This window comes from Vanacampus margaritifer, chromosome 4 (genome assembly GCF_051991255.1).
Source record: "Vanacampus margaritifer isolate UIUO_Vmar chromosome 4, RoL_Vmar_1.0, whole genome shotgun sequence".
Classification (NCBI taxonomy): domain Eukaryota; kingdom Metazoa; phylum Chordata; class Actinopteri; order Syngnathiformes; family Syngnathidae; genus Vanacampus; species Vanacampus margaritifer.
Genome location: NC_135435.1, coordinates 23,942,121 through 23,969,822, shown reverse-complemented (window position 1 = coordinate 23,969,822; position 27,702 = coordinate 23,942,121). Strand labels below are relative to the sequence as shown.

The 27,702-nt window shown below is 41.0% G+C and overlaps 1 long non-coding RNA gene across 1 annotated transcript in view; it reads right to left on the bottom strand.

The window, feature by feature from the left end:
- Positions 1 to 2,196: 2,196 nt before the first annotated feature.
- LOC144051122 (uncharacterized) overlaps positions 2,197 to 27,702 on the bottom strand; it is a 42,369-nt gene continuing 16,863 nt past the window's right edge. The window contains exons 2-4 of the long non-coding RNA XR_013293999.1: positions 23,392 to 23,576; positions 4,101 to 4,286; positions 2,197 to 2,766 (exon numbers count right to left, since the gene is read on the bottom strand). This is a non-coding gene — a long non-coding RNA (uncharacterized LOC144051122). The remainder of the gene's footprint in view (positions 2,767 to 4,100; positions 4,287 to 23,391; positions 23,577 to 27,702) is intronic.

Below are 27,702 nucleotides of genomic sequence, written 5' to 3'. Positions count from 1 at the left end.
CCGCCAGCGTTACATTCCTAGTGGAATGAATAACCCACCAAACAACCTTTTTTTTTTTTTATGCATGCAATTTTTTGGGTTGTTTTGAGTGTTATTCATTAGACCCAATTTTTGGATTTAAATGATTAACCCATGGATTTTTGACCCAAATTGTGTTATTTTTGGCCCAACTGTGAGTGCACCTTAAAAACAAAAGCTGCTACAGTATAGTGACTCAAACGCCAGTTATTAGATTGCCTTTCAAACGCAACACCGAAGAGGATGTTGTTGCTCCTGTTTCTCCTTGCCGGGCCTAGCTATCAAAAAATAAACAGCTGAGCTTGGCTTCATCACAATATCCTTTATTTGGCAACATTTATTTCCATTCAGGCCTCTTGTCATGGCGCTTTTATGCCAGCCGTTGTGCAGCCACCGTGTCATGACAATAGCCGGGGTTAGCGAGGCCATCCAAGATGGCGAAAGCCATTCTCCTCTGCCTAACAATGGCCACGTGTATCAGAATTGAATGTGGGCTTTTGGATATCCATTCAAATTTAAAAATCATTGCTCGGCATATCCAGAGGGACCCCCCTCCCACGCCCCACCAACCTTAGCCTATATGTCAATCTGATTTGTATCTCAGCGCTAACATTAACAAGGTGGCCAACACCAAAAGCGCCATTACCTGACTTTATGAACGATATATCCTGCACCTGTGCTTTCATTACCGCATCCCCCCCCCACTTTTGGTGGACACGTCCCCAACTAGACCCCCATCTGACAAACATTTGGCCGAGCAGGCTAGTCGTCTAGGGGAGCCCACAAGAAAGACGACGTCTAAATCAGCCAGCAACCCAAAAGACCTTCCATAAATTCTCCAAATGGGCTCGGGCGGGAGGGGGTGATGCTCGCGGGGTGTGGAGGGACGTAAAGCACACCTGCAAGACTTATGTAAGTCTTATTAAACCATAAATTGCTAACATCTCGCCCCTCGCTGTGGAGCGTGGAATAAATCTTGGCGAGCTGGCCGAGGAGAAAGGGAGAGTGAAAAGGGGAGATAAAAGGTGGAAGAGGTAGCGAGACCGACGATACTAAAGACCTCACGTTAAAGCATTGCTGTTAGACGACAATGTCGAGCCTTTCCCCAACGCTAGGCCTAAAGTAGGTGTGGTGTGCAAAAGTTAAGTCAATTTGGACATTTGTTTGCATTGAAACCATATTTTGTTTTCAAAATTAATAGACATTTAAAAGAATAAAATGAACAGTCCAGAGGACATACATAATTATTGTGGCATATACATTTGTGCAGCGTGTTGTAATCATTTGTGTTCATAGCGCTCCTTCAATGCGTACAATTAGAGTAAAGCGCGCTCTAAAAACAGTTGGGTCAAAAATAACACAACTATGGGTCAGAAATGGACCAATCCTATGTTTGGGTCGATATGACCCAACTTTGAGTCAAGAAATGGGCGTAAAAATATTGGTCAGATCCTTTACTTGAGTCAAAGAATTGGGTCATTTTGTATAAAACAACCCCAAAAGTTGGGTCAAATTGACCCATAAAGTGGATCGGTCCATTTTTGATCCACAAATGGGTTACTTTTGACCCAACTGTTGTCAGAGTGCGGAGACTGTGCAGTAGGGATCAACCGATTATTGGCTGGGCCGATTATTGGTGCCGCTATTTGACATTTTGCAGCATCGGCCTTTTTTAAGAGGTTTAATACGGCCAGCGAGTTGATCCTGTAAAGTAAAAAAAAACAACAAGTAATGTCGGCCCAATTTATCAGATGGCCAAAATCAAAACATATAAATCTGGAATTTCACAAGCAATCCTGAGATGAGCAATGCAATTTGTACATGAAATTGACCCGCCAACATTTGACCTTTTACTGCAAATAAACATCTGCTACTTACATCAGTTATCGGCTTCTTCGGGTGGTAATAATCGGTATCAAAGATAAAATAAAAAAAACCCTATTTGTCTATCTCAATAACAACAGCGGAGTCCGGAGAGAAAGGCAAAGCGACACGACGCACTAAAAAGCAACAGTAGGGGACAAAAAAGTGTTTTGTGTGGTTATCCAATAGGAGACTTGGGGCAGAGCTGCACCAAATCTGAGACTGCGGAGTGTAAAAGTGTGTTATCCAGAAACGAAATCCAGCAATCAGAACATTGCACGCTCACAAAATTTAACAATAGAAGAGAATAAGGAGTCAAATGTAACCACAAATTTTAGAGACTTAGAAAGTGGCATACTGTACAATAATGCATTATCCAGACAGTTTGGAAGCCAGGTACGAGAAATGACACTCCCAAGCACATGGAGCCACAATTCACATTGACAAGAGAAAAGTGTGAGCAACAGCAGGCATATTTGTAGGAAATCAAGAGTTCCTGAGCTCCAGAGTCCTGGTGAGTTCCCAACACGCCCACATTCTCCTCCCTGCCGGCTTGTGGGTCCTTGAATTAAACATCAAAGCACACAGGAGCACCAGGACCCAAGTGCCATAAATAAAAGCGTGCCTGGGGAGTGGAAGGGAGGATGTTGTTCGGATGGGAAGCGAGCAGGTCGCCCAATCGCTCTGCACAAACTCTGTCAAAGTAAATTTATTTGTCCACAAAATGGGCAACGTTGTGTGCGGTTATCGATTTGGTGATGCCATCTGTCTTCTCGCGATTGCGGCCAGCAGGTCCTGGCATGGGTGACTCTTTTTTTCCCCCGGAATATGCAAGCGTGCTTCGGGTGGAGCAAAGGCGGCGAGGGCAGGATGGGCCGGATCTTGCTGGAGATAGCAAAACTCTTTCATTGGGATGTTTGAGGATCTCATACAATAAAAATGTTTTTATGAGAAACTGGGAAATTTGTATTCTTATTGTACATTTTTTTGAGGGGGATTATAATTGATAAGCTTGAAATGTCTTTAATCATGTGAATGTTATAATATAAATATTTTTTCTCTACTACAGTAGACCCTAAAACGGCTAGGCAACATTTGCAGATTTTTTCCCAATACTTTTTCAATGATAATTTTTTTTTTTTAAGTTTTTTTTTTCTTTTATGTGTTTTTTGGGGGGAGAATCAAACCACCGTTTTTCTTGGAAAATGCATATTGACATTTTTTTGTTGTTGAATATATTGGGTTTACAAAAATGTATTTTTTCATCATTTGCTGGCTGGCCTGGTCCCAATCCCGCTGAATAGTTTTGAGTTGTAATATCATCATTCACAACTAGATGGCAGACATGATTGAGTTGTGCTTACACCAGGTCTTAAATTGGCCAATATTACGACACGAGTAGGCCTAATAATTTTTTGGCGGATTTGGAATGATATGCAGGACAAAAATAGTAATTGTAAAATGTATTTAAATAAATAAATAAATAATAATATTTAATAATATAATTTAACAATGAAATTCAAAATATTAAATTTAAAATAATTTATCAAAATTTAAAATTTTAACTTAACTCCATTTAGGCGAGTAGATTTTTTGTAGAAAATGCACAAAATGAGTTCTTGCACTTAATGTTGGTTTCTTGTTCAGCAGTTTTTGTGCCGTCCTTGAATGTTTTTTTTTAATGCAAGAAAGCTCATGCAACGTTATCATGTGGTTATTTTGTTGAATAGTGGATCTTTTATACATCCATTAAGAAATGCGTTATGAATTCTGAAATTCATTTAGAGCGCACACTTTGTACGGATTTTGTGTTGTGGCTGTGTTTTGGGTTGGGTCCTTGCGATGTTGTCGGCTGCTAAGCAGTTGCTATGGTCCTATATTTGTCGTATAGGCCTTTATTCTGTCATACTGAATTCATATTATATTTATTCTACCAATGGAGTTGCTCAGTGACACGTTTGTTTGGTTCCTTCGTCGTGGTTTCTTTCGTTGAGGCCATCCAGCCTTACTTTTTGTGATTACTTTATATTTTTATTGTTCTGCATCCATTTATGCTCTCTTTTGTTACTTTATATTTTTGGATATAAAGATTTTAAATTCCGTGCCCTCTCTGCTTTTGTGTCCAAATTCCGCACCTCACGTGATATTTTGTCCATATTTGAAAATGTTGTCATACATCTGGCTTGGAAGTGTGTTGTCCTATGTGCCCCACCTCTCACCTTGAAAAAATTTCCCACCACCATTTTGGTGGAGCAAAAGTGTGGCTCTTCCGGGGCAATGGAACTTCAAGTTACGAGCGCCGTAATGAACTCCTGAGCCTGATGCCAGTAGATGACAGCAGAACCGCTCTCTGGGTGAAAACGTCTGCCGGAGATGATGATAAACATCTCATTTGTCGCCGACACCTGTGCACACAAGTCGAGGCCCGCCCTCCATCATCGGTTACACGTCCTCCAAGTCGCAGTGTACCTCCACGTTGCGTCGCAGGCCTTCAAACATGAGGCCCACAGCTGCTTCTGTGTATTTTCGTCAGGCAGGCACACACAAACACACACGTGCGCTGGCATACGTGGCTGTTTGTGGAGGGCACATGTTAGTGGGTAAATCATCACAGCCATGGTAAACTGTTTTTTCCCTCTATTTTATGAGGGAATGTAGCTTAGTTGTTATATTTGAAGTCTGCACTTTGTATGCAGACCGTGCTTATTAGGACAGATTGAGGATGTTTGCTCCTGGTGTCTGCGCTCCTCCCAGGCCTGTGCAGGACACACAGAAACACACACACACTCGCAAACACACACTTTGGAGTTCCGAGATGGCTCTTTTGTACTTTTCATCAGAGGAATACGGGAGTGTGTGTAAGTCTCAGGGGGTAAATACAGATGAACAGCAACAGCAGGGGAGTCGAGACTCAAATTTGAAGGGTAGAAGAAGGTTACTGTACTTTAGCACAGACCAGCCGGGGGCGGTTTTTGACTCAACTGCAGATTGGGGAGGCATCCGTTTGGGTACAAACTCATTTTTTGACATTTTACTGGATGGGGGTGTTAATTCACTCAACTGCAGATGGATGAGGCGTTTCCTAGGAGAGAGGTGTCTGTTAGTGGGAAGGTATTTTTATGCATACTTTCTTTGGAATAGTATTGAACAAAAACAATTTGTGTCAAGTATAAAGAGAACGACTATCAAGAAATTTAACTCAGCCAGACTAGGTGGAACAAATAAGTTGAGTAGATCCATGAATCAAACATGAACAGATGCACCATTGTGAAGCGACCCTCTCAGGGTTTGCTGGAAAAAAGGGATTATTTTGGAAATGCAAAGCAATAAAATGTCCAGAAGTGAAATAGCATAGGTGCAACAAAAATTCATTTAGCACCTCCCTGGAGAGTCAATATAAAAGGCGCGCAACATTGTGGAATGACCACACATCAGGATTTACTAGAAAAAAGCTATTTAGATTTTTTTTTTTACAAAACAGGCAAGGAATGAGGCAAAATGGTCATCACAAACATGAGCCATATAGCTCCCCAAAAGACAAACAAAAATGTGCACAACATTGTGGAGCAACCATACGTCAGGGTTGAATGAAAAAGGGAATATTTTGGAGAAATTAAGCAAAATCATGAAGAAGCGGTGCAAACAAGTACATTGGGTAATGCCCCAGAACCTGAACAAAAACCCACACAACATTGTGGAATGACCACACAGCAGGATGTACAAAAAAAAGGGCGAACTACTATAAGAGAAATCAAGGGAAAACAACAAGGATTAAGACTGGGTGAAACAAATGTGGTCGCTCCCTGGAAAGCAAATATAAATGCAAACAACATTGCGGAGTGACCACAAATCAGGGCTTGCTAGAAAAAGGCATACTTTTGGAAAATTTCCGCAAAAGGGGTTAGGAACGAGGCAAAATGGTCATCACAAACATGAGCCATATAGTTTCCCAGAAGACAAACGCACACAACATTGTGGAGCAATACATGTTTGTTTTCAAAGATTTTTTAAATGTGCCAATTTGATTACAAATGACCTGACCTCTGTGCCGCCCTGCCCAAATATTGGTCCTGTCACATCTGGTGTTTTATGTTCGAGCCAAACTGAAAAGTCCTAACATCCGTGGTGTGAAAAGTACACTTTTCTTCTTTCCCCCCTTTGCACATGCTTTCACAGCAAGCGGCCCAAAAATGTCGAATGGAGACACTCACAGAAGCAAGTCAGTGTTGAGATATGAAGCTACACGATGGAATAATATCCTCATGTGTCTAATTTCTTGGGCGATAATGGCATTTGGCCACTGTCGCCTTTGTTTGTTTAATGTGACGTTAAATGGCCGTGCTGATCGGCCTTCCTGCTGCTATCTCTTACATTCGTCCCGTCAGAACTGATGAGAGCGCTCCATCTTCACTATGAATGGAGGAAATGGAGGAGGGTGAGAGAATAATGATGATGACACCCCTTATTCTCTCTTTTTTGGTCCAGTCCCAATTACCCGCTAATGTGCAATAGAAGCAGAAGAAATGGACAACAGTGATGTGCAAAGGCAAGATAATTCCTTTTTTTTCATTTTTTTTGATGGGAATGATCGTGTTCGGTTCCAAACACCTGCGCTACACCTTGACCCGCTGCCCAAATGATTGCAATTAATGACAATTACCCCCCCCCCAGGTGTCACAACGGCGACATGTACTGATGGCGACCTATCTGGAGGCCGTGCGCGCTTGTCTTCCGAGTCAACGCGTAATGATAACAGCTGGAATGCCGAGCGCGGGTACGATTGTGTACCAGAGTAATCTATTTGTGTTTACCTCACTAACCAGTCGGCACAAATCAGAATGGATCGACTTGGCCCGTTTCCTCCGGGATGGAGGCTGCCGGGGTGCTTTGAGCCATTAATGTGAATTTGCTCTAGAAATTGTTTCAGCGACAAGGCTTAGATTTTATTTGTGCACAGGTGAGAACACGACAAGGTTACTGTGGGATACGGCGTCCGTCCCTAAAGGACGTTTCAAGTCCTATTTAGTTGTGTTTTAAAGTCATTGATTTTTATTTTGTCTGTGCAGGTCAAATGATAGTACATGTTTGGCCCTCAATTTGCTTTGTGCTGCTGTGAATTTAGGGTGGACAGCAAAGAATATTTAGAATCTTAAATGAACCAAAAATAAAATTATTTTGAAAACACAGAGACGATTCAATCTTCAATGATGCTAACAGACTTAAAAAACAACAACTTTAAACTTTAACACTTTTACCGCCAAAAACGTCAATTGACGTTAAAGATACGCCCACTGTATACCACCAATAACGCCAATTATGTTTTTTTTTTCTTTTCAATGGGCAGTGCAACGTCTTGCGCAGCGCTGCTTTGTGAATGGGGTTTGTGAAATCCAAAAACACCCATTAACTATCGCCAGCAGATGGCAGCATTGTATCTCTTTTCAATGGGCTCACGGCTGTCAAATTACATGAAAACATGGCAGACCTTAGGAAATAGGATGTTTTAAAGGATGACATGAACGATCAAAGCGTTTGTCACATTAAATCTAATTCACAGAGCGTCACTGGCACGGTTGGTATAAGGCGATTTTTGTGGATTTGATCGGTGCATAGGCAAACAGATTCTGAGCTCTGCAGAAATAAGTGGTGGATGTCCAACATATTTTGCTCATAAATATGTCAACGGTGGGCATCAAACCCACTGAGACATTGTAATACACTTTTTAAGCCACCCGGACACACGAGCAAAATCACCAACATCAGGTCTAACCTGCCTCTATACAGAGATGCCATTCACCGTGCCGGATTTACGCCGGTCATGAAAATAAAGCCTTAAATCTCCAAGTATAATTAGAATCTTTAATAAACCTAACCTAAATTTTTGTAAATTCCACAAACAACATATTTACAACATAATTTTATGTTTTAAGAAATGACAATTTTTTTTTATTGTATTACACTTTACATGCCAAGAGGTAAATACAGCAGACCCTTGTTCTTTTTATTTGCATGTTTTGTCAAGACTGATGTGTTCAATACAGCGTGTGTTTTTTTTTAGTTTCTCATAGTGTTATTTTGAAATGGAAAACCTTGCTGAGCCATGTAGTAGAAATGCTAAATTTGCAAATATTTTTATTGACAAGCCTTTTTCAAGGCCTATCTTTCTTATTGTAGGTGTAAAAACTTTTAATAAACAGTGATTGTTCTTGACCAATCCCGTCAAATCCTTGAGCTCACGGATAGAAATGCAAATTGTAACTGACTGTGTGTGTTCAGTTAATCGTAACCTTCCCGTACGGCCCGATTTCCCAATGCTGAATGACATTTTTCAGGTGCAGCAGTCAACTTTAACCCGCCTCCTCCTGTGAGGACGTCCCTTTCCCCGGGTGCCCGCATTAGCATAAAGGCATTAAAATGTGAATAGGAATTAATTTGGACTTTCCCCTCCATAGGAATTAATGGAAGTTTGTTCTGCCCGTACCCCTCAGACGCCCGCCGCTGCTCCACAGTCCATAAATATTAATATTAATACGCAGTCGCATTTAAAGACAGCGCTTGGCTGCCGCCACATACAGAATATTATTAGAGATCACGATACGTTTCTCATGAGAAGTACAGCTGAGTGAATGCATTACCGTGCCGTTGTGATCTGTAAAATCCAATCTTCATACGGCACAAAAAGTTATTTTCAGAGAGACGGAAGATTAGCAGCGCCGAATGGCTGCTGTCTAAAGCCATTAGGCAGCTGGGGATTTTTTTTTCTTCTTCTACTCCTTCAGAGAGGAGAGCCCACATCTTGAGCTCTATCGCAGTCACACCGCTGTAGCGCTATTATCATGCCCGAGTAGATCATCTAGGCAGATAACGATTATCTCACCGCGGCGCTCCAGTCCACTCGGCCGCATAATACCCGCCGCCAAAAAGTTTTTGACGCTCATCCAAATGGCTGTCGTCACTTTCTTCTGTCTGCTCAAAAAGGCCTTTGTCGCTTCGCCGTGTGCCCTCGTTTGTGTTTTTTTTTTATCATACGCCATCTATGACACCGCGGTGGCTTGAAAGCCGGGCCTCGTAAACCTGGTTAAGAACTCGGATTCAACTGGGATTCTCTTCAAAGTGTGCCTATAGCTTTTCAGGTAGGCTGAAAAGGAAATTCTGTATGTGTAGCAGGTGTATTAATGGGTGTGTGTATCTATATTGATTATATATATATATATATTTTGTTCATGTAGAGCTTGAAATGACATGACGTGACAATAAAGTGCATCATGACTGGAATCCCCTTTCCAAATTAGGGGCGGTCGTTAATCGAGTGTTAAAAAAAATGAGTGCCGTTAAAGGCACTTTAAGTTAACGTGATAATAACGCGATAATTTTGACACCTGTATCATTTATACAACTGATGGATAACATCAAGGATAATACTGTAGTCTGTTCAACTATTTTTGAAGTTACTGTAAAAAACAAAACGAAAAAATTGCAATATATTTCCGATAATATTTTATCATTTTTATGGACGGGATTTTTTTAAAAGTCTGAATAATAAAGGTTATTTCCTTTATTATTAGGAGGAAAAGTGACAAAATTTGAGATTTTTTTCAAAAAAAAAAAGAAAGAAATTCCTCCCAGAAATCAAGACATGAGAAATGACATGCCATTTACGAGAAGTAAGCCACAATCACAAGACTGTATTGTTTTTCTATTAAAAAAACTAAAATATCGTCATATTAGGATCTATTTAACTTTATTTATTATTTATTTAAATTTTTTAATTTAATTTTAACTTTTTTAGTGTATTATTTTAACCTTTTTAATTTACTTTATACTATTGAACTTGTTTATAATCATAATTTTATCATTTTTAAAATACCTTTTTTGTGCGGCCCTTATATGTCATTTATTTGTAATTTATCTTTTTTTGCGTAAATGTGAAGACCCACTAAAGCGAGCAAATGCAGCAAGAGTCGTTTTAAAGTGTTATATGTACTTTAGTACAGGAAAGACAAACAATGGTGGTTTGAATCATTCCTGTTAATCGCCCAAGTTAAGAATAATTGTGTGTCTCGTTTGTGCATCAGGTCATTCCAACGTCGTGGCGATGCATCCCCTCTCATCAAGCCCACCGCCCCACCCCACAATTCCCATAAACGCTCATAATTGCCGCATTAAACTTGAGTTTATTATTTTCCTCCAGGTGCAGGTGTGCAGATGATACGAAGGCCCAGGTTGCATTTACATACAAATTGAAGGTTTTTTTCCCCCCTCCCCACCTTCTTCTATTAATCAGGCAGGCAGCAGGAATCAAACGGCAACACTCCATCAGGCCCTTTAAATACATTTGGTGACATTTTTACCTGGCATTAGCATGATAGGGCAAGCAGAGTATAATGTAGCAATGATTGCTTTTCCATTGAAAGCACAAACGGTTTCATTTTTCCTGTCATCTCAAATAAGTGTTAAAGAGGGTTTTGGAGGCTATTGTGCGAACGCCGTATGCTGGGGGACTCAGGACCACTGATGGCCATATTAAATAACCATTAGCGCCTGAGTTTAGATCATTGTGGCATCCGCCTCCTCTGAATTCGCTCGCAATGAGGAAGGCCGCGCCGCGCCAGCTTCCATAGAAACACTCCGGCCTGGCCTCCATTTTTCCTCCAACTAAACGCATTACAACGGTAATTTTGTGACTGTTAAGATAACTAGCGTTAACAAGCACTTAATTAAAATGTACAATAAATAGCCGTCTGCAGCCTTATCTCTCCTCCAGAGCCGCTCTGGTAGGAGGCTCCAATGCTCAGGCCGGCTGTTCCCCAGCTCGTTTGCAGATTAATTGCTTTTCTGTCTGGCAGAGGCTCGCCTGCGCCGCAGCCAGATCGTAAATAGCCAGATAGGGAGTTGATCAATCAGGAGACTCTCTCTCTCTCTGTGTCCCGCTCTGTGTCTGCGTATATTTCCCACCAGCGATAAATACGTATCCACATGCTTCCGTAATGGGGCCAAAGCTTAGTCTATAAAGATAAAGACGGGTTGGGGCTTGCAGGTTCAAATCCTACTGCATCCATTAACAAAGCACTGCAAGCATTTGACCAATGTCCTTGAAAATTACATATCAATTTCTTGATTCATTGTGGAAACGATGGAGTATAATAGCTGCAGCATTGATAGATATTGATTGGTGAACATTCATTCATTCAAACCCAAAAACGTGTAAATATGTTTTATAATACTTTGTCTTTCACTCCCAAAAACGTATTTATACGTTTTTCCATTTTTATTTTATTTTTTAATATGCAGGAGCAAATAGAAGGCTTCTTCTGACATGAAGAGGTGGCTTAAAGCAATGGTAGTTATTACAAAAAACAGCCAGCAGATGGAAGCAGAGTATACAAGATCAACCAGGGCCAAGTTGCAACAAGCTTTGTTTTCAACGGGAATGTGAATAATGGAGACAGTCCTCCAATAAATACGACCATATAGGTCATTTTGAAAAAGGTGCTAAATTACGATCAAGTGTTATGTGTTTTAGTTAAGCGACCTCTATCGGCCACGTTGAATAGCGTAAAAATTCAAAAGCTAGACTTGAATCCGGCCCCTCTGGTCAGATGACGAGTGTTTATCTGACTGAGCTACTTGGCCAGTGAATGTTTTAGTGTTGTCTACATGTTTTGTTAGTGTTCACTACATGCTTTGTAGCAGTCTACAACCTCGCCGTGCCTTTTCCTAACCTCAACCATTAGTGTCCTGTATAAAGACATAACGGGTACGGTACAACCACACTGAAAGCCTTTGCTAACCCCAATCATTAATCCGACAGTGAATTGACATACATGTCAACACGAAAAAATACACTAAAATTATCATTAAGATCAACGTTCGTCTTCCGATCAGACAGGCCGGGTTTGAGTCTAGCGTTTGGATTTTTGCACTATTCAACTTGGCCGATAGAGGTCGCTAAACTACAATACGTGACACTTGGTTGTATTTTGGTGCATGGTAAAATGACCAATATAGTCGTTATTGTTGGAAGACTTGTTGGAATAATGATGAAACTTAGATATATTCTGACGCCGATTGCTGCAAAATGGAAACAGATAGAAATATACTTCTTTTTCCTGATGAGAGAAGAGACACTAATCTTTCTTTTGGTAGGTTCCTCATTTTTATAGCAATAGAACACAATATTCTGTGGGACTTGCAAAATCAGTCAAAATCCAGTAAAACAGCTGGGAGCAAAGGGGGTTGCTTCAGTGAAAATGGCTGGGATTGAATGAGTTAAGACTTACTTTATCCAAAAGGAGATTAGGGGCCAGTGGAGGTTGCAAACTTTAACAGGTTAATTGGTATTGATCGGAGCGTAGTAACACACATGAGGAGTTGAGACTAGGAGTAGGGACGGGTGGGACTCAATTCTTGAGTAGTCACTAATACCTAGTGCCAAAAGCACTAGTATTTTTAATAAAATAGAACCACCCCCCCCCCCCAAAAAAAAGATGGATAATTTTAAATAAAGTCCAATATATCAGTTGTCCTTAAAAATTGCATGAACTTAATGGCAAATTCAATCATAAAATGGCCACAAAAGGATGGCCGATGTTTGTATCGGTCAATGTCGCAAATACCGACACCTTGAAATAAGGCACAATACGATATCTGGTATCGGTACTCACCAATTCTTATCTAGGAGTATTGGTAATTGATTGATCGATTAACGGATTAACCATTAGGCCATTTCTATAACCGTATACCACAATGTATTTAATTTTTTGGACAACTCAAGATTTTATTTTGGTCCCTTTTTGCTCATAAGTGAATAGAGAGATGACTTGTTTGTCCACGTGTAAGACAAATTGCCCCCTGTAAGGGGCAAAGGTTGACAAAGCAGAGAGGTCCACTTATAAAAAAAATAAATAAAATGAGTGCACGAGGAAGTGTTGTCTCACATTGAATTACGAGCACACAGATCACTAGTTGAAGCCCTGACTACGCAAACAGGATGCGACACGGAGGACACACGAGGCTCTTCCAGCACTGGGGGTCTTCCCACTCTGGGGCTTCTGTGGGGGAAATTTATCATCTGGAGGTTAAGGGTGTGACATCAGTGGAGGAGGAGGAGGAGGGAGGTTGGAGGGCAGTGAACTACAAAAAGTTTGTTTTCTTGTCTTCCGTGTGGAACAACACGGCGTTTGCAGCTTGCTTTACCTTAGGGCCGACCTCCATAAAGCAAAAGGGAGCGAGCTGCAGCCACATGTCTGACGAGTAATGTGATCCCAGAGGGTTTGACCGCTGTTAACTTTTATTACTGTAAATACTCACACTGCCTCTGGCTGCTTTTATGTGCGCCTTGTGTTTGATTAACCCCCGCGATACACTCTAAGCCCATTTGTACGAGCCCGCCGCACAAGTAAAGGTGAGGGTGAGTTGCATGAAATGCTTCGCTATAAAATGTGCACAGACAGACATAAATAAATATGGTGTCATGTCAGGTTACCTCAACATGAATCCAGTGTTGTTTTTGGCAGCCATTTTAGTTTTAGTCGTGGTTTAAGACATTTAGATGAAAATGCCTTTTCCCTCACATTGTTGTCATTTCTACATGCGATAGTGTTTGTCAATGAAAACTCAAAAAGGTTTTGTCTCAATTTAGTCACATATTGTTTACACAGACATTTGGATGAAAATGAATTTTCCTCACATTGTTGTCATTTCTACGTGCGATAGTGTTTGTCAATGAAAACTCAAAAAGGTTTCGTCTCAATTCAGTCACATATTGTTTACACAGACATTTGGATTAAAATGAATTTTCCTCACGTTGTTGTCATTTCTACGTGCGATTGTGTTTGTCAATGAAAACTCAAAAAGGTTTTGTCTCAATTTAGTCACATATTGTTTACACAGACATTTGGATGAAAATGAATTTTCCTCACATTGTTGTCATTTCTACGTGCGATTGTGTTTGTCAATGAAAACTCAAAAAGGTTTCGTCTCAATTTAGTCGCATATTGTTTACACAGACATTTGGATGAAAATGAATTTTCCTCACATTGTTGTCATTTCTACGTGCGATTGTGTTTGTCAATGAAAACTCAAAAAGGTTTCGTCTCATTTTAGTCACACATTGTTTACACAGACATTACAACAACTTAACATATATCCGCCCCAATCCAAACACATGTGCTCAAAAATCTCCTTGTAAAATTGACTTTGAATTTCTGAGTGAAAAAAACTTTACGATGTTTTTTTTCTAGTAATTGTTACTCTCTATTTTTTTACAGTGTAACATTATGTGTATAAAAGATTTGTTAAAAGCAGTTACGTCAGTGTAAGACAGTACTGACGGAAAACCCGCCTCTGTAGACCGGTGACGGAATGATGAGGGAAATGTGGTTAAAATAAAATGACGGACTGATGATTAGCTCAGAAAAATGATGGAACAATGACGGAAAGGTGCCCAGTGTGCTGACGAATGATGAATGACGGACCTACATAATTTTGCAAATTGCCCATCTCTGGCGACCATTCAAAACGGTTTAAAAATATGAACACAATATAGGCAATTGGTGGAAAAGCAATTTGCACGATTCCTCTGTTCTTCCCCCATCATGACTCACCGTTGGAAATGAGCACGGATGATTGTGGACAATGAAAATAAAGCAGCTAAGGCCTATGTAGGACTTCATGGCGCGTTGTCGAAGGAGGCTGTCAGTATGCATGAGAGTGGGTTATGTTAACAACTGAATTAGCAGCAAGGCGCATGTATCCCGATGGTGCCCTGTTAAGGGATCCCGCGGACACTCATGGTGGTCCGAAGGCCTGTGGGGGCTGTCTGGCAGTCAGATTAGGGGAGCGGTCGTTCGACAGCCACGCAAGCACTTATCAGGCCCACTTTGGCTGCCGTGATTTATTATGTGAGAACATGATAAATGTAGTTGTGAGCAACCCCGGGGGGCGGCGTGGGTTGAAAGAGGAGGGGGTGGACAGTATGAATCTGTCAGTTTGGACCTGCCGGATGGAAGCATTCCAACAGGAGGACAGGAGCTGTGATCGTAGCAGGCGAAGCATCCTGCGTCCTCTCGCTTTCCGGTCATAAATCAGCCTGGAAGGAGCTCTGGCTGCCCTCTGGCCTGTGCTCCCGTCTTTCTTAACCTCACTCTCGCCTGATGACATGTCCTTCTGTCTTGGGCCATGTTCACACGTATACACATCTTTATAAAGACGTGAATAGGTACATATCATGTGTTTAGGCCTTTTGGGAGCTATGAGAAAAAAAATTCCATCCATATCATAACTTTACATTGTTTTATCGAACAAGGGAGAACTACTAAAAATGTACACGACAGGACTAATGAATAGTCTTATATTGTAAATAAAATTTTGAAGTTATGGTCCTACATATGGTGCTAATATCATCACAAGTTACAAATGTGTATGATCAAAAGATGACACTTTTGATGCTGCTTCAGTCTGCTTGGCTAGCTTGTAGCGGCTAAACAGCTAATGTTTACATGGGCAACCTGAGCAAACTGCGCACATTTTTTTTTAATGCTTTTCACATCATCACTTGGATGTTTCTTGTTAAACAACTCAACAGGATCACAATCATGCCCATTTTTTTGGACATACCCTGCACAACGGCCGACTGATTCACTTCATGTCTCTTTGGAGATACTGACTCATAAGCTATGGTAAGGAACTTCTCTTGTCACAATGGCTAAGTAAAATGAATCAGGTGTGTCATTTTCGGTGCAATTTATTCCAAAATGCATGTTGAGCTCCAATTTAACTTCCAACTCACTACTAAATAATTCATGGTCTTTGTTCTTTACTCATAATTTATCTTGCAATCGCAATGTATTGAGCCACGCAGAAAACAACAAGTTAGCATCGCCTCACATTTTAGCATGGCTAGTTGTTGCTGGCTGAGTTACTTTCCTTGGCAACTTAACTCCAAGATGAAAAAGGTCAGAGAGACTCTTAAGACAACACTTTAAGGAATAGGAACATTTAATTTAGATCCATGAGTTTTGAAACTGTGTTAAATATAAATCAAATAGGTGGCAGTATGCCAATGGTGCCCTGTTAAAGAATCCCACAGACATTCATGGTGGTTTAGTCCTGTCAAAAAAGACCATCCAGCATCACAATGGACTCTTTCAAACTTTCACTTAACCATCTTCAACTGAATTCACCTTTTCACACGCTGGCCCACTTGGCCACACTAAGAATAATATTTTAGCACATTTTCTTTCTCAGCTATACTCAGTATTTTACCAGTTGTGCCTATTGTCATGCTGGAAAAAAAAAACAACAACCCTCAAAGGTTTTCCCTGGCCTTCATTTAGTGGGTTCCTATAAACAGCTTTTAGTTACTGTATATGTAGCCTTGATTGGACCATCCTAGGCTTGCTCATTGTGCCCCAGTGTTGTGACAGCCTGAGCAGAAACAATCAATAAGAAAAGCAACAGTGGCCTAAGTGGGTCAACAGATAACTCACTGAGCGGCCACAGGAGACTTGATGGAAAACAAAAGGCTATTGTAATAGATTTAGCTCCACACTTTCTTGTTATTGTTTGGACCTCTAAGAGGAAATGATGAACGGGTTAGTTACATATTTGGAGTGAGTCACCTGTGCTGACTGTGCATGATTTGTGTGCTTGGCGCTTGCACGTAAATCTCAGTGGTTTCTGGTGACAGTAATTTAACACGACGGTGCCTTTTTTTGCCATAAATAATTTGCCACTCATTGATTTCCAATACCCGAGAAGAAATATACGGCATCCACCTCAAGGGGCCGTAGATGTAGCCGGCTACTCACTTTTGTGGGCACAGTTGTGACAGCTAGAAGTCATTTGTTGTGATCATAAGATGCAAATTTATTGGCCTTTAGAGGCTCCGTCGTGGGGATTTACTGTGTAGTCGAGCCACCGTTTTGTGTTATGGATAGTTTTGAACAGTCAAACAGACTTTTAGTATTTATTGCATGTTGTGTAGACATATATAAACTGAAAAAATACCATACAGACCATTTGGTATCGAGAGTGAGCTGGAGTAGACTTTGGGTTTGATTACACATTGGACTAGTTGTTAATTGAAATTTAATAACCATATATGGAATGTCTTTATCCATGTATCGTATTTTTGAAACTATCAGTCATATCCATTTTTTGGCTGGTCCTGTCACTTAGGTGTGATGGTGGTCACCTTTATTGCATGCTAAAGAAGTGGGTGGTAATGCACCAAAAGTATACGCCAATCGCCAAGAAGAAGTAAAGTAGAGAAAGAAATAGAAGATGAAGACAAATTAGTTGTCAGCTAATGCAAGTTAGCTGCTGCCGCTAGTATGCAACGATGACAAGGATTTGGGATTTACAGCAGCAAAAGTTGCAATAACCGACCAGGATTCTGCTTTTGGCCACAATACGACACATTATACTCGTTAAGGTAAGCCGTTTTACGGTGCGAAGAAAAACGTTTTTCCTTTTTTTTTTTTTTCTGGAGAGCTCAGTATTGTTCATTCGGTAATTTTACCGATTTGACATGTCATCATCATTGCTCTCTTTTTTTTTTTTTATACTTTTTTTTTTATTTTGTATGTGGGTGAGTATGTGTATGTGCGTGCGTGCGAGTGTGTGTGTATTCATTAGTTCACCTAAAACCTATAAAAAAATCCCATACAGTTCACCTAAACCGAACACTTCCAGCCAGAGTCGTGAGGCCGTCAGGAGACCCGAGGAAGGACCAAAGAAAAGAAAGGAAAAACGTTTTTCCGTAGTGAGAAGCATACCTTTCGAAACTCGTTCGCTGCCATCAACACAGATTTACTTATTTAATGACGGACACAACTTCAATGTAGCATATTTACTGTAGATCATATTCAGTAGTCTATATTTTTGCTTTTTTACATTTAATTAGTGTGTTTTTTTGTCCCCATTTTTATTCATGTTGATTAGGCAGATGCAGGTCTGAATATGTCACCGGTTTATTTTGGAACACATCCGATATGTCCGTTTATGGGTCACTCTCATTGGGAGATATCGGATATGTATTGCGATTTTGCTGGGGTGCCAGGGGGGGAAAAACAAACAGGAAGGGTGAGCTGAGATTCAAACCCAGAATGTCTCAACTGTGAGGCAGATGCTCTAACCACTAATCCGTCGTCATAAGTTAACTTTTTTTTCACTTGTTGAAATGAGAAAAAAAAGGGAATTAACTCAGGTCGCTTCCTCCAATATGTCACTGCTGCTGCTTGGCGTTTTTTTTTTTTGTTCGTTGGGCACCTTGTGAGTGATCAAGTTGTTGATTGGGGCGCGTACCGGCACCTCAGAGAAAGAAGGCAGGCAGTGATGAGCTTTAATTGCTCTGTCTCTTGTCCACTCCTATTAGTTGCTCATTTAACACTATCTGATGGTGAGTCTCTTGCACTTTTACAGGATTGTGTGTGTGTGTGTGTGTGTGTGTGTGTGTGTATATGCATGTGTGTGGTGCAGAGTGTCAAGAGGGTAACAGTCATGTGAATGAGTGGGTGTGAGACAGGTGATGTGCGTGTGTGTTCTTGATCAATAAGAAGGAATCCCAGTAGTCCAAAAGGTACTAATTTCAGCATTTTCCACACAGCTGCAACTGAATACCGCAGAATAATAATCCACAGTCTCCATTGGCTGATTCCCCCCCCCCCCTTTATTTTATCTGAATTAAAATTGCAACACCGTTGTAACATTTGATTTGAGGATACACACTGAGCTAGAATTGCCCCAAAAAAAAGAAAAATAGTCTACATATGGCAATGTTTATGTGCCTTACAACTCCACAGTCTTGACTCACTGCCCTTAGTCTCCTTTAGAATAAAATCACCATGATAAATGTTGATGACAAAACGTGCATGCTGACATTAATTGACCCGATAGTGTGTCTTAGACCTGAATGCCACAGTATCATATTTGAGCCACTTTTTATAAAAAAAAGTTCCAATTATTATTATTATTATTATTACAGTATATAATTGTAGTAATAATAATAATAATATCATATCATTCCCGCCTGCAATGACAGGTGTGGCAACAATTTAGACTTGAGTTAACAAAAGTGTATTCCATGCTCTCTGGATTTGAATATATTTATATCTCGGGGCTGTGCTTAACTCTACGACTACCTTGTAGTTACTGTGTGTAAAAGCAAAATTTTTATACAGCTCTTATATTGGATCTCGTCAGATGTACTGTACCTGATATGGCCAATGAGAGCAAATATAACACTCTTTTTTTTTTCTCCATTATTATGTACAGTAAAGCAATTAGTTTGAACTATAGGTGTCACGTTCATCCAAAATAACTTCAGTAACAAATGTTCATAAAAAGGTGTGAGAGTGGTACTTTTTACTGACTGCATTTAGCTATAAAATAATGGTTTGTAGCAAGTAAAGAAATTGTTTTTTCAGCTACTTCTGCCTACTCAGCAAATTCCTATGTTATTTTAGGTTGACAACAACTGGCTCCTATCTAAATGAATGGGTGAAAGCCATAATTGAGCTTTCACTGGTCACAGGGACATTAAAGTTGTGTACTGTGTAAAATTACCAGTCAAATGTCATGTTACGTTTGTTGTGACTTGTTGCCTCAAACTCTTTTTCCAGTCGTTATACTCTTGATTGGAACTTTTGGTCTATTCCGACTTCCTTTGCGGAGAGCAGTTCATCGGGTTTTTTTAACTTTGGCGGAATTATTCCTGATCCGTCCCAACCTCACAACAGTTGTGAGAATCCACTGTTCGTGTGCACTGCTGCGCCAAGCATTCAAAAACACTAAACATCGCATAATGTATATCTCAAATTAATTTAAATGAGAATAACTTTAATAATAATGCACAGGGATGTGATTTGACCAAAGTGAAATTATCTGAAAATTTAGCCGGGGGTCTGGGGGCCACTGGCACCCAGCTAGGTCCAGGGAGCTCATGGGTTTTCCGTGTTTTTAAGTACTTTCAATGCACTCACATGACAAAGAAATAGACAAAACAACAGCATAAATTTTCAATGTATATTGAACTATCCCATATAAAATGGCAGTTTTAGTCAACTCAAAATCAGTCACATTCAAAAACATTGGACTGCCTTTGCTTTTAAAAACTATCACTGAGAATATCATCATATCTAACTAATGTGATTACTAAGTTAACACATAAATAATGTTGAAGAGTTCAAATTTCATGAACAAATAATTGTATCATGACCAAATGAAAAGTAACTCATATTAGAGCATACCACAAATGTCTTTGTTATAGCAGAATATGTTATCTGTCGGAGTCATGTGCATACACAATGAACTACTAAAAAAAAAAAAAAAAAAAAAAAAAAAAAAAAAAAAAAAAAAAAAATCGGAATTTTTTTTTTGGGGGGGGGGAGATAAAAAAAAGCGGAATTCCGCGAATTAGCGGAAAAATCACATCCCTGTAATGCATCAGATTTATATAGCGCTTTTCTTTCTTAAAACTCAAAGACGCTTCACAGTAAGCTACTTAAGTAGCCACAGCTGCTCTGGGGCAGGCTGACGGAAGCGTGCCTGCCATAGTGCGCCTACGGCCTCGCTGACCACCACCAAACATTTGCACCTTCAATGCAATGTGTGTGAAATGCCTTGCCCAAGGAGACAACGACAGATGACTTGGGGATAGCGGAGATCGAACAGCCGACCTTCTGGTTACTGAACAACCGGCTCTACACCCTGAGCCACGGCTGACACAATAATGAAATAAAATAATGAAAAAAATAATTTTGCTTATTAATGAAGGACAATTTTTTTTTCTAATGGTTCACCAGCAGTTCAGTTTTTCAGCTGGTGTTTTAAAAATGTTTTATTGTGTTGTTTGAGCGGACGTGGGTGTGCATACATCACCAATTGTTGCAATTTGATGATGTCAAGATGGCATTGAAGGGGCACCATGACATATATTCAAATTAGGCATGGGCCAGCTCTGACAGTTTACCGTGCTTTTAGAAAATAAAGTTTTCCAAAACAGCTGATACTGGCTGTCACGGGGGACTTCAAAGCACGGTAGAATATAATTGGCTGCTTGCGGAGTTCAGTGAATGAACCACCTCCAAGTATTTTTTTCTCTCCTCACGAGCAGAGAGGGGAGGGAGGGGAGGGTGCAACGACGAAAGAGACACTGTGCAAACGTGGATCCCTTTTTGCTCTGTTGATTTATGTGAATTGTATTCCAAAAAATTGTGCCAGCGGGTACTAGTTAGCCCATAGGCTAACGAGTAACACATGGGTTTGATTTAATAGTCATCAACAGTAATTGGCTCCTTAACTAATTTTCTCCCAAAAACCTATAAATATGTTCTATTTTAAATATTACCATGGTCTCAAAAACATATTTATACGTAAAAAAAAATTAAAAAAAATAAAATAAATAATAATAATAAAAAAAAAAATACATATATATATATATATATATATATATATATATATATATATATATATATATATATATATATATATATATGCTAGAGCATACAGAAGGATTTGATGCAGCCTCTGAACTGAAGAGAACACTTGAAACAATGGTAGTTATTACAAAAACGTTCAGCAGGTGGCAGAAGGGTATAAGAGATCAAGCAGGGCCATGTTGCAACAAGCTATTTTAAACAGATTTTTGAATAATGATGAAACTTAGCTATATTTTAATGGTAAATGGCTGCAAAACAGAAACCGATAGAAATATTTTCTTAATGAAAGAAGAGACTCTAATCTTTCTTTTGGTGGGTTCCATGTTTTTATAGCAATAGAAGACAATATTCTGTTGGCTTTGCAAAATCAGTCAAAATCTAGTAAAGCAGCCGGGAAGAGGGTTGCTTCAGTGAAAATGATTGGGAGTGAATGAGTTAACCACATGGCACACTAGGACTTACTGAGATAATTTAATTTTATTCAACCAAATATTTTTAAAAAGGCCATTTTAGAGCTGTAATTTTAATACTGCGATACTGCAATGTTTTTCAACATGTTAACATAACGTCAGAATCTAATATCGGCTCATGCTTAATCCGAATAGTATCAGTTGACAGCAGAAATATTTGAATTGTGACTCTTCAACCATGATACTACACTTACTACTACCACCACAACTATGATTTATAATGATAATAATAATCATCATCCTCAGCTTGGATTTAGATATCACTATTCAATGTACCCAAGGACACTTAACAATAACTCATGGGAAAAATTACAATGTTGAATAAAATGTGATCATGTTAGCAGCGCCATGTTAGAATAGGAGCAGGTATTGTTGTCCAGTAACGAATTGTTGTCTTGAGAGTGAAAAGCAAACTTGTAAACCTCTCAAACTGACGCAGGGAAAGGTCTGGATCCCTTTGTGCTTTGGTGGAAGTTGCTCATCTCGGCTAGCTATTCAATGTAAGGTACAGTAGTGGTTGCCAATAAAATAAAATAAAATGAGAGTATGCAACAATTGAGTCAAAAACATAATACAATAATGGCATAGTGAGTCCATACAGTGAAAACCCATCCTAATGATGTCAACGACACCAGAGTCACCCCAAATCTGTCTCCCGTCGCGCTTCGCCCTTTTGACTGACATCTGTTAGGAAACGGCGGTGAGAAGGCGAGTGGTGGCGCTCGATGCCTGGGTGTCACTCCTGCGACAGCCCGAGAGCCATTAATTTTAGCCTCCGGAGTGGTAACAAGATCCCACGCACACCCGCCTCCCTCCTCCCTCCCCAGCACAGCGAGGCTCCTAAATATACATTTATTTTCAGAAGGAGTTCCCCCTCAACGTCAGGATGTGATGGATGTTGACTAATCGGATGGCGTGCGAGCGTATGTCCACTGTCAGGTCCCTTTACGTTGGCTGAGTGGTGGGTGTAAATCTCCTTGAGGGTGATTTGTTGGTGGCGGGGGTCTTGTCTTTGAGAAGGATCTGGGAGATATGATACCCTGTGCTGTTGCTGCCTGAGCGGGTCTATCTTAAGATGCTGCATGGAGGCCTGGCATTCAACTAAGTCTCCAAGGCTTTGAGGGCAGGCAGCAGGAGGGCTGCCTGTGGCCTACACTTACTCCAAGAAATACTTGTCTATTCTTGCCTCTGGATGGTGTACACATACTCATAACATCTCAACACGAGCACACATAGAGCTCACATGGGCTTTAATATTTGTCACTTGCAAAATCAAACTGGAAATCTACTTCAGAATTAAAATCTGTTGTAGTAAGATGAGACACACAGACTGTAAATGTTGAATGTCTATTAGGCCAAATCTGGATGAAATTTGGATAAACTAAACTAAAATTCAATCAGATTAGTTCACTTAATCATGTAAAAAAAAAAAAAGTCACTAACTGACACTTATGTAAGCGCTACATATCCTCTTTATTTATCTGTAAATAGACACGGTGTTGATGCTTGTGTCTGCTCAAACCAGACAATACAGTGGTGTTGTTGTGTGAGCTTTGCCACCTGCCCACAAGCATATGAAATGCAAATGAGACACTTACATCATCCAGAGTCGTCCCCCAACCGCAGCCTGGCAAGCTGCTTCATGGGTGCTGGATCCTGAGAGGGTAGTTCTGGGGGGCTGCGGCAGCTCATGGGCCCGACGGAGGTAGAAGCTGGCAGCTCCCGGGGCACGGCAGATGGTTGAGGGGCAGGGAAGGAGCTTCACAACTTGGCTGTCTTTGACCTGCAAAGACCACACACTGAGCTCTCCTTTATCATGTCAGAATACTATAGAGTGCTAGTACGACTAAAATAAATGTTCAGATCAAATGGATGGATGGTGGTGCTAAAAATGCAGGGTTGAAATGAAGTGAATGAAATGCTAAAATGCTAATTTTTTCAGCACATGGTAGCTACTTCAGTCTATTCCCTGCACCGTTATATTTTACACTAAACATATCATAACAAAAGTACGCAAAACGTTCATTTTCCTTTACACGCCACCCTCAAAAATCCAGATAGAGATCAGGAAATGACCCTCTCCGCTCTCGTCTTCCTCTCATATTGGCTCCTTAATCACATGGCAGGCGCCAGGCGCTGTACACGGTTGTTCTCCAAAGTGTCTGCACGCCGCACCATAACGACCTGCCACCTCCGCGGCGCGCAAAGCGGCCTCCGGGCTGCGTTTCCTTTTCCTTAGCTCCACCGCAGTTGCTATATTATGAAGACACAATAGGAAACGGGCTCTGCCCTGGCCAATTGCGCTCATCATAAATAATGCAAGGTAAGTGTGTGGCTCCTCAGGGGTAGGAGGTTGGATCTCTGACACACCAGCAGGTTGCTTTCAGTACGTGTGTGTGCTATAGTTCGTCTGATGAGCTTCCCTTTTTCATCGAGCTCAAGGACCAAAAACTGTAACCTAACCTAAACCAAAACCCTACCCAAAAGCGCCAAAAATGAAGTTTAATCCAAAACAAATCTCAAAAACAAACAGCATCCCTAGCCCTAAACCCAATCCCCAAACTACTGAAAAATAAACCCTCAGTAAACTAAACTAAATGCTTCCCCATAGATTCAAACCGCTAAAATTTAAGTAAAAATCTGAATCCAAAACCCTAAACATGAACCCTAATCCAAAAACATAAACTCTTAATATCTAAAACTAAACTGAATCTTATATCTACCCTAACTTTTAAAAGTAATCCTAATTCCTAAACCTATACCCTTACCTAACTCTTAACCCTAAATCTAACCTGATCCCAGAAAATGTCACTGGTAAAAACTAAACCCTAAACCCCAACTCTTTCCCAAAACCCCTAAAACCTAATGATAGAAAAAAATGTCGCCCCACCCACTAAAACTAACCTAAATCCCAGCACTAATCCCTAAAAGCAACCCAAAACCCGAACCTATTATCTCTCATCTTTCCCCACAACATCCATCTCCCCTCTCTTTTTTTGGGCTACTCTTGTTTTCCAGGAGCTACATCTTGAAGACAGGCAGAAATAAATAAATAATGGGGAAAATACACACAAGGCTCCCCAGAGCCAGAGGGACAGCTTATCCTTATCGGGCTTCAACCTGCTTATTAGATCCTCCAGGACACTCCACGCTCACCACTTAAACACCACCTACCCTCTCCTCCATCTCTGTCGCCGTTTGATTCTTCCTCTCCGCTTGCACCAGAGGTTTTAATACCACATCTCACGGCAGACCTGGAGGAGAGCTTTACTCAGGCTGATGGGGGCTGAAAATGGGCTTTTGGCTTTGTCACGTTTGTTTTATATCCTCAAAGTCTTGAGTGAGCATCCCATCGCAAGGATTGAGCAGTATCAGTCACCAGACCGGTGTGATGAATGTCGAATTTTCTGACTGACCGGTTTTCTCAATGTTTTGTGTCATGTTTATGTTTCAAACTCAGGCCCAACTAGCTTCATGCTTTAAAAAGGTCTTCATATAATTTGGCAGAGTTAGTAAACAGAGGATGTTTGAATCAAACAGGGGGACTACCAATGGAAATGAACCTTTTGTGCATAATTGGATGCATTTACATTTTATTATCCATCCATCCATCATCTACCGTTTATCCGGGGGCGGGTCGTGGGGGCAGCAGCTTTAGGAGGGCAGTCCAGACTTCCCTCTCCCCAGCCACTTCAACTAGCTCCTCAGGTGGTGAGCCCATGGGAAGGGGTACCCACGTTGCCTTTTCGAACGGTGCCCGGCCGGGTTCCATGGGTACAGGCCCAGCCACCAGATGCTCGCCTTTGAACCCCGCCTCCAGGCTTGGCTCCAGCAGGGGGGGAGTGACCCGTGTCCGTGCAAGGGAAACAGCGTTCCACTATTTTTATTCATCATAAGGGGTCTTTTTGAGCCGTGGTTTGTCTGGTCCTTCATCTAGGACCTGTTTGCCATGGGTGACCCTGCAAGGGTCATGAACCCCCAGACAACATAGCTCCTAGGATCATTGGGACACTCATCCATCACAGTAAGGTGATGACTCCCAGAGGAGCATTTTATTATTGAAAAATAAATTTATACACATTGTCCCTATATAAGAAATACGGACAACAGGGCAAAACCTAAATACTACCGTTTTTCATCAATGCTGGATATTACCTCATTCCTGGCATTCTCCTTTCGTACAGGCTGCGGCCTTCAAAGCTAGCTCCGAAAGCGAAATATTGGTGGCAGGATTTCATACCCTCATTTGGTGTGGGTGATATTTATACAGAACTGCGACCTGGGAAGAAGGAGACTAATGTCCCGGCTGATGCCGCTCGTCTGGCTTTGAAACATCTTCTTGTCCCCAAGGTGAAACTGGAGGATGTGGCTCCCAAATTTAGTAGTTTTCTTTTTAGTCTAGGCTGTCCTACTAGTAAGTGTAGTTAGCCATCCTGGACATAGTCTGTTTATTTGTCATTAGTATGCTTAGATTAATTCAAACACCAATTTGAGGCATTCCCCAACTCAAAAACTCGAAGAATTTTGCAGATGTGTTCATCTTGGTGAACATTTGAAACGGTGCTTTGAAAACTGGCTAAATGGCGGCCACCAGAAATCTTTTGAAAATTCAGCCTCTGAAGCCAGTTTAACTTAATTGCAAAAAGTTGGTAGGCATGGCTATTAAGAGGCGGCTCACAAAAAGTCTCAAATGCACATGCCTGGAAAAAAAAAGTGTGTTGTAGCTATAGCCAATTATAGTTGAGCTATGAGTTGCGAAAAGTTTCAGTTTTCATAATTGTATGATGAGCAAATGGCAACAGACCTGATAACTTATCATAAAAAAACAAAGCATTAAAAAGGTCGACGCAGGACCAAACATACGACCCTTGAGATTCCTCGGTGCCCCAAACGGTATAGAAGCAATAAAAGCCCCACAATACCCTTCAAACTCTTTATGATCACGTCTAGTTCTCTCAGATTTTGTGTGTCCCCAACGGCTGTTGTTGTTTTCTTTTTTAATTTTAATTAGACGAAAACATGAAGCAGACTAATTGAAATCTGAAAGTCTCAAACAACAACGCCAACAAAGCATTATCATCAAGAGCCTGATAGTTCAAGCTGACCTTTATTGTTCCCGCTCAAAAGACAGCATCGACATCAAAGAAAGCCTCTGCATGTAAATAATGTTGCCTCTTTTGTTCATGCAACAACCTCTGTCCACGTAATTAGTCAGACTATATATTTCTTTATAAAAGTAGGCCCGAGGCTGGGTCAGAGAGCTTTGAATCCACCCCATGGGGAGATCAGTAGCAGTTATGGACCTGCATTGAGGTGTGGACGCTGTCACTTTCAAATTTAATTACATACGACTTGACACCCTGTCATTACCTTGTCTTGGTCCACCCACTCATCATAGCGGACCCAAATCGACACACCCCTGAGAGCTGGGGAGCGACCCACCTCCCGGGGACCGGTTGTAATAGCGGATGTGGACTTGCGTGTTAGTCGCCCCGCCCTGTCCCCAATCCCGCACACTTGCTGTTTCTTCCTTTGCCTGGGATGTGGAGATTTGTATGGCACGTTAGTCACACCCTGTGTTATCAGCATCTCTGTGATGAGCATAAGCATAGCCTGGAGGGGGGAGGTGGGTGGTGGGTGTCGCAGATGGTACAGTGTCACAGACCCCGAGAGAGGCCACCGGCTCGTCACTCCTTTTACTGAGGTCTCGCCCCTCTCTTTGCCAAAGTGTGCAGAGGCTGAGCGTTGACCACTGACCCGTGTTCGAGCTACTTTTTAACCAGCTCACCAAATATGCCAATAGATGCTTTGAAAGGGGGGGGGGGGGAAGGAGGGACAACCTAATCCTGTTATCCTTTTCCGTCAACAACCTGGCGGGGACGGGGGTGGATATAGGGGTGGTGGGGCAG